Source organism: Capsicum annuum, chromosome 9 (assembly GCF_002878395.1).
Source record: "Capsicum annuum cultivar UCD-10X-F1 chromosome 9, UCD10Xv1.1, whole genome shotgun sequence".
Lineage (NCBI taxonomy): Eukaryota > Viridiplantae > Streptophyta > Magnoliopsida > Solanales > Solanaceae > Capsicum > Capsicum annuum.
Window position 1 is genome coordinate 162,305,315 of NC_061119.1, and position 7,188 is coordinate 162,312,502.

The following is a 7,188-nucleotide window of genomic DNA, read 5'->3' on the forward strand; positions in this document are numbered from 1 at the left end:
GGTATACACATTAAAGATATGGTTTTACATCAATTGATATGGACATAGTAGACAATGAAAGTTTCTACTAAATTGAAGATGGTTTTTGAAGTAATACTTGCATTGAAGGTAAAGTCACTTTTTCCACCTTGATGTGGCAAATATAAGACTTGGAGAGGAAACTAATCAAGTCAGTGTATCCTTGGTTAATGGTGGGAGAGGGAGATTGGACAACCTTAGCAAATATTTTCAGACAATACAAACCAAGGTTACATTATTTGACTATTCCATGGAGTTTCCTGGATAGGAGAAAATATAAATGTAACACAGATGGGGCATGTTAGGGAAACCCAGGAATTGGTGCTACTGATTTCTACATCGAAAATGAAAAAGGGAATTTGTATTTTGCTAAAGCTAGAGGAATAGGGGAGATGACTAATGTAGAGGCTGAAACTATAGCAATTGTGGAGGCTTTGACATATTATCATATACGGAATATAAAAGGAGTTACCATTGAAATTGATTCTTTTATTCTACAAAAGATAATTCAGAATCAATGGAAAATTCTTTAGGAGCTAGTGGAACGTGTTAAAAAGATTAAACATATGTTAGAAGCAGTGCAAGGGAATATTAATCATATTTTCAGGGAGGAAATACTGTAGCAGATGTTTTAGCTAGTGAAGTCATCAAGCAGCAAACAGAAAAGGAATACAATATATTCACAAGTCTTCCAACCAAGGTAAGAACACTACTTAACATGGATAAGTCACAAATCCCTAATCTACGAATTAGGACATGCAAAATAGTCAAGCAATAATGGAAGCAGAAATCATGCATAATCAAAAGCAATCAGTCAGTTATAACAGATATCGCAAAGGGGGTCCCAATAAATAAAAAGCCACGGGAATCCGATAGATACATATGCACAACTTAAATAGTTTTCTAACAGAGACTATAATCTTGTGCTTAATATAGCTAGCTGCCCTAGCTACAAAAAACCTTCAACAAAAATAGGGGTACATGGATTTTCCCGCTACAGCTCGGATTGCTTCAAATCAGTAAAGACCAAGATGATCCACCAGCAGACCCTACGTGTAAAGTCAAAAATTAGAAGAAGAGAGCTGAGTAGATTAAAAAGGAAAGCTTTTTGGAGAAGTTGCTTACAGAAAAGGGAAAATCTAAGTGGTAGCATACGTCATTCCTTGGATATGAACCCCGACCACCTGAGATTTTGTATGATGTTAGATAGGTTAAAGGTTAAATTCAACCACAAAGAACAAGAATACTTACCAGAGGTTGGTGGAAATGATAGACGAAGCACCATTATAGACATCCCAGGCTCAATCTTGAAGATTACCCACAGAATATACCTGATAAGGCTTCGATTCTAGCTCAGAGAAAACATACCCGAAGAGAGGCGGCGACAGAAAAGGAAGATGAGTACTCAGTACTCTTGTCCAAATGGACATTTTATATTTATTAGGAAACTCTTCATATTCCAATATGGTGGATCGGGTCAATTGTTTAGGCCTTTCCAATCAATGTATACTTGTGAACTTGTTTTGAGTTTGGATTATTAATAAAATGGTTCGATTCGGATCACCAAAAAATTTTAACTAAAAAAAATTAAAACAAGAAAAAATAAAAATCATGGAAAAATAAAAAGGAGGAAAAAAGGAGAAATAAATTAGAAGCAGAGAGACATTTAAACATGAAAAGGTGAAAAAACATTTGAGGTGTCGAGAGCAAAAATGTACATTTTTATAAATAAAAAGAAAGGAAGACTAATATTTAAATACTTTTCTTATGGAGGAAGAAAAAACAATTCACTCACTATGGGGTCAATCACGACCCGAACCAGGGTCTAGCCGTGACGGGTATCCCAAGTCCACTGAGGACTGGAGACCAACCCATTTGCCTAGTCAATACAGAACATAACACCTAGCAGCGGTTGAATTCCAAACATATACCAAGATAGAAAAGTAATAAACTCAAAGACATCTAACAATGTCAACATCAGTACCCAATCCACAGTAATATCCATAAAGCCTCTACTAATCCAAAAACAACCAACATCGGGACATGCCCCCGACCCTTACAATAACAATGACAATGACAATGATAATGTTAATGTGAACTCTTTAATTCTATTTCATGAAAGGAAACCGATGGAATGATCAAGTATTTCGAAGAATGGAAGCTCACCACTCACTGCAAATGACAGGCAAATCGAGTCAATCCACCTAACACATGCGCAGAAAAAGTAGGATTGCCTTTAGACCCTGTATCACATGGGGATATAGCGTTTGGAGATGGTTAGTGGGTTGAGTACTAGCATGTAACTCAGGGATAAGGATAAAGTAATGACAAATCAAAATCCAATTCAACTTAATGTACATATTCACATATATGTGTGCATACATACATACATATATATATATATATACATATACTTATATAAAATGTCGGGATACGAAACAAGGGTTAACATGTACTTTAAAACTTTAGCCTAGATTATGTAGCTTAACCGTCATATAACAGTACCCATGGGCTATATGGGCCCCAACACTCACCCCCTAGTCGGCCCTCAGTGCGTGTAGCATATGAACCATAGAATAATCTTATATACATACACGGGGGACCCAAACCTCTCAATCATCTTTGTCATGACCCGAGACTACCCCGTGGTTGTAACATGTTGATTAAGGCCACAAGTGACCCCAAGCTAACCCATGATCTGGTATCTGATGTGGGCACTGAATAAAGTAATAATAAAACATCATATGCGAAGGCTAAACTAATGAGAAGTTCTATTAAGATGTAATACTGAAACAATACCTGACAAGTCTGAACTGCTAATACAACTAAAAAATAAGTCTGACTATCTGAAAGCCTTGGTATTTTAAGGATCAACTTGAATGCCATCACTGGATATGATATAACCAAGGAAAACTACTGATATCAACCAAAATTAGTACTAGCTGAACTTAGAAAATAATTGGTGATCTTTGAGGGTCTGCAATGCAATCCTTAAATGGTCTGCATGATCATCTTTATCACGAGAACAGATGAGGATGTCATCTATAAAGATTACGACGAACATGTCCAAGTACTTCTTGAACACCCTATTCACCAAGTCCATAAAAGTTAAGAGAGCATTTGGTTGTCCAGAACACATAACTAGAAATTCAAAGACGATATCGAGTTCTAAAGGCTATCTTTGGGATGTCACATTCTCTAAAACTGAGATGATAATAGCTGGATCTAAGGTCTATATTAGAGAAATAGTTTTCACCCTAAATTAGGTCAAACAAGTCAACAATCCTAGGGAGAGAATACTTATTCTTAATTGTGACTTTGTTCAACTGATGGTAGTCAATGCATATTTTTAGAGAACTGTATTTCTTACATACGAAGAGAACTGGAGCAGCCCACAAGGAAACACTACGCCTGATGAAACCCTTATCGATGAGGTCTTTTCAATTATTCTTTCAACTCTTTAAGCTCAGTTGGAGCCATTCTGGAAGGAGTAATTAAAATGGGCTAGATATTTAGGAGGAGATCTATTCTGAAGTCAATTTCCCTCTCGAGAGGAACTCTGAAAAGATCTTAAGGGAACACTACTGGATACTCATTCACTACTAGAACTGATTCAAGACTCAGAGATTAAGAATTTAAGTCATGGAATTGGAAGAGATGGTAAATACATCTCTTGGATATCATCTTTCCTGCCTTAAGATAGGAGACAAACCATCTTATAGGCACTAAAGTACTACCCTTTTATTCAATAACAGGCTCCTTAGGAAACTGGAATTGGACCATTCCATTTCTACAGTAAACTAAGGCATAGCACGAGTGAAGCCAATCCATGCTAAGAATGACATCAAAATCAATAATCTCTAACTCTAAAAGGTCAACTGAAGTGACTTTCTGAGACACTATGATCGGAAAATTTTTGTATACCCATCTGGCTACAATAGAACTACTACTAGGGTAGACACTGAGAAAGGCTCCACTAATATGTTGGGACTAACGCCAAAGTCTACTACTATATAAAAGGTCACAAAAGGAAGTGAAGCTTTAGGGTATAACAATGCAAAAACATAAAGATGGAAAACTTGTAATGTACCCATAACCACATCAGGAGAACTCTCCAGATCATGTCATGCCTGGAGAGCTATAAGTGGGTTCTAACGTTACACGACCCAAACCAGGGCCTTGTCATAATGGGCATCTCAAGTCCAACAAGGAACGAAAACCACCCCCATTTCCTAACCCAGCCAATAAATATATACCCTAAATTGGATGAATTCTGAATATATAACAGGATAACATATTTGTACCAATGAAGTCTTTGAATATATAACAAGATAATATATCCATGTCCGTGACCAACCCAAGCAAGTCCAACCAACCCATATCAAACCAATAACCATAACCAAACAAAAATAATAACCAAGAGGATGTCCATAACATAACATAATAGGATGGAAAAATCATAAATTTAGTCCAACGGTATCAGCCCTCAAGACCAATACCAATATTAAGGCTGACATCACTACCGACACCGCCCATTCCAACCTATTATAGTTCCACAAAGCCTCTTACTGAAAGAAAAATAATATCCGATTGGAACATGCCCCCAACCATAGCCAAAACCAATGTATGTAAAATGAACAAAGTATGAAAAGACATCCATAATATGAAATGGATCCTTCTAGAGTATGGAAGCTCACTATTTCAATCTAACTGAGCTAATCTCGAGTTCGAGCAGTAAGCAGAAGGAGTAGAGTGGTCGGCTCCTGCATTGTGTAAGGATAAAACCTACCAAAGATGGGTTAGCGATTGAATGCTAGCAAATACTTAGGATAAGGATAAAATAGTGCCAACCTTAGAACCAAGCAACAACCACATACACACAAAGCTATACATATGTATGTATATATATATATACAAACCCTATCTAGAAAGGAAAGCGAATTTAGCATGTATTTTAAACCATTAACTTAGGTATGTTTAATTTAACTGTCCTAGTACCACCCATGGTCTATATGGGTCCAGTGTAACCCCCTGAACAGACCCCATTACGTGTAACTGCACAAACCAGAGATACCATCAGAGTAGGTAATTCCCAAGTACCCTTCGCTCTCTATGATACAGATATATACAAGTGTAATTTAGGGGATTCCCATGTACCCTATATGGTCATCATAACCAATCCTCATGCTGGAAAATATGAGTTTCCAGTATCCATCCATTGGACTCACACCTTTACGATTAGCTATCACACCCCATCATTATTGCCCAATTAAAACCATTACCACATAACCAAGACCACCAATTCGTTTATTAATAACCCAGGCAAGAAGTAGTGGTATCATTATACTGACTATTGTTTGCAAGCAATGTCCTTAGCCAACCTTTTAGAGTAGAAGGGATTCTCATGTACCCATAGATTACATTGTTTAGTTGCTTGGGGGATTCCTATGTACCCCATAAAAAGGTTCATTACTTAGTTTGCTTGGGGGATTCCCTTATACCCCACAAGGATTCCAATTAAACCAACCTTAACCACTAAGACCTTACTATTTGACCATTCCAAACTATTTAGACCATTAATACCATTAGGGTTCCATTACCAAGTTATACCATGCAATAGTTTAATTAAAAGTCTAACCATATAGGAAAAACATTCTCATAGGCATTTCATCAAACATGTTAAGGGCATAGTGTTTCCAAAACCAATACCAATAACCAATTCACCATTCCCATGCAACCAAGTGTTTAAATAATCATTAAAATATGCAAACCATAAGTAAAAGACACGGGAAATCCATTACCATCCATTATAATCAAAACCCCCCAATGCATATTTGAAAAAATAAAACCATACAATAATTATACCATGAAAACAATTCATAAAACATGCCTTTAGTTGGAACTAACAATGAGGGAGGAGTAACTTGCCTTAGATTGAAAAGAAGATGAGAAAAAATCACTTCTATAAGCCCCAATTTACCACCTTAAAGGAAACCCTAGCTTTTGCTTAGCCCAAGAGCCTTGAGAGATTTTGAGAGAGTTTCTAAGTGTTTGATTGATTGCAAATAGGTTAATAAAGACTTAAAAGGTGTTTTAAGTTGTGGGGTTCCAAGGATTTATAAGAAGAAATATCCAGATTACCCCCATCTTAAACTCTATGAAATGCTCGAAGGATGGTACGACCACCCCCTTCATCCATACCCTAGGGTACGAGTGGTACCCTTACTCATACCCTAAGCCTCACCTTAGACCCCCACACTTGTCAATATACGACCACGTTATACCAAATTATATCCAAGGGTTTGACCAATACCCTTAACCCATACCCTAGATAGAATATGATCAAGGATACACTAATTAACATACGAGTTAGCTTCATACGCCCCGTGTCCTAACATATGACCTATATGTTGTCCACTTATACCTTGGATAGAAACCTATCCCCACCATACTGTTTAAGGTATGACTAAGACCCTCCTAAACCGTTTCATAACATACGAATAGTACCCCTAGTCGTATGATGTCCAGTGAGTTCAAAGCTCAGGAAATTTTAAAGGATCACAACCCAGGGTGTTTCAATTCTCACCCACTAGGACCATTCATCCCCGAATGACGAGCAAGGTAGCACAAGCATGATTTATACCCCTAGATTTCTCTAGTCTTACCTTTAACAAAGATGCAACAAAATCAATCTTTCATTTAACAAAAACTAGAAAATAAGGATATTATGAAGAACACATACCTTAACCATGAATATCCGGGTCGAAAAACAAGTGCGGATACTTGAACTTTATGTCCTCTTCCACTTCCCAAGTAGCCTCTTCCACCTTCTGTTTCCACTATAGAACGTTAATCGAGGCCACATCGTTGGTCTAAAATCGATGAACCTGACAATCCAAAATCTTAACTGAGATATCCTTAAAGGACAGAGAATCCAAGATGCCCAAACTTTCCAAAGGAACAACTGATGAAGGATAACCTATACACTTTATCAACATAGAGACATCGAATGCTGGATGAATAGAGCTCAAACTAGAAGGCAACTCTAATTCATAAGCAACATTACGAACCCTTCTCAAAACCATATAAGGATCAACATACTAGGGACTGAGCTTCCCCTTCTTATCGAATCACATTACTCCCTTCATGGGAGACACCTTAAGGACCACC

The 7,188-nt window shown here is 37.2% G+C and overlaps 1 long non-coding RNA gene across 1 annotated transcript; it reads right to left on the reverse strand.

Annotated features, from left to right (window-relative positions):
- Positions 1 to 848: 848 nt before the first annotated feature.
- On the reverse strand, positions 849 to 1,607 carry LOC107841983. The gene is made up of 3 exons (XR_001665543.2): positions 1,270 to 1,607; positions 1,144 to 1,202; positions 849 to 1,067 (listed from the first exon to the last, which is right to left on the reverse strand). It is a non-coding gene; the product is annotated as an uncharacterized LOC107841983 (long non-coding RNA).
- Between the last annotated feature and the right edge of the window lie 5,581 nt (positions 1,608 to 7,188).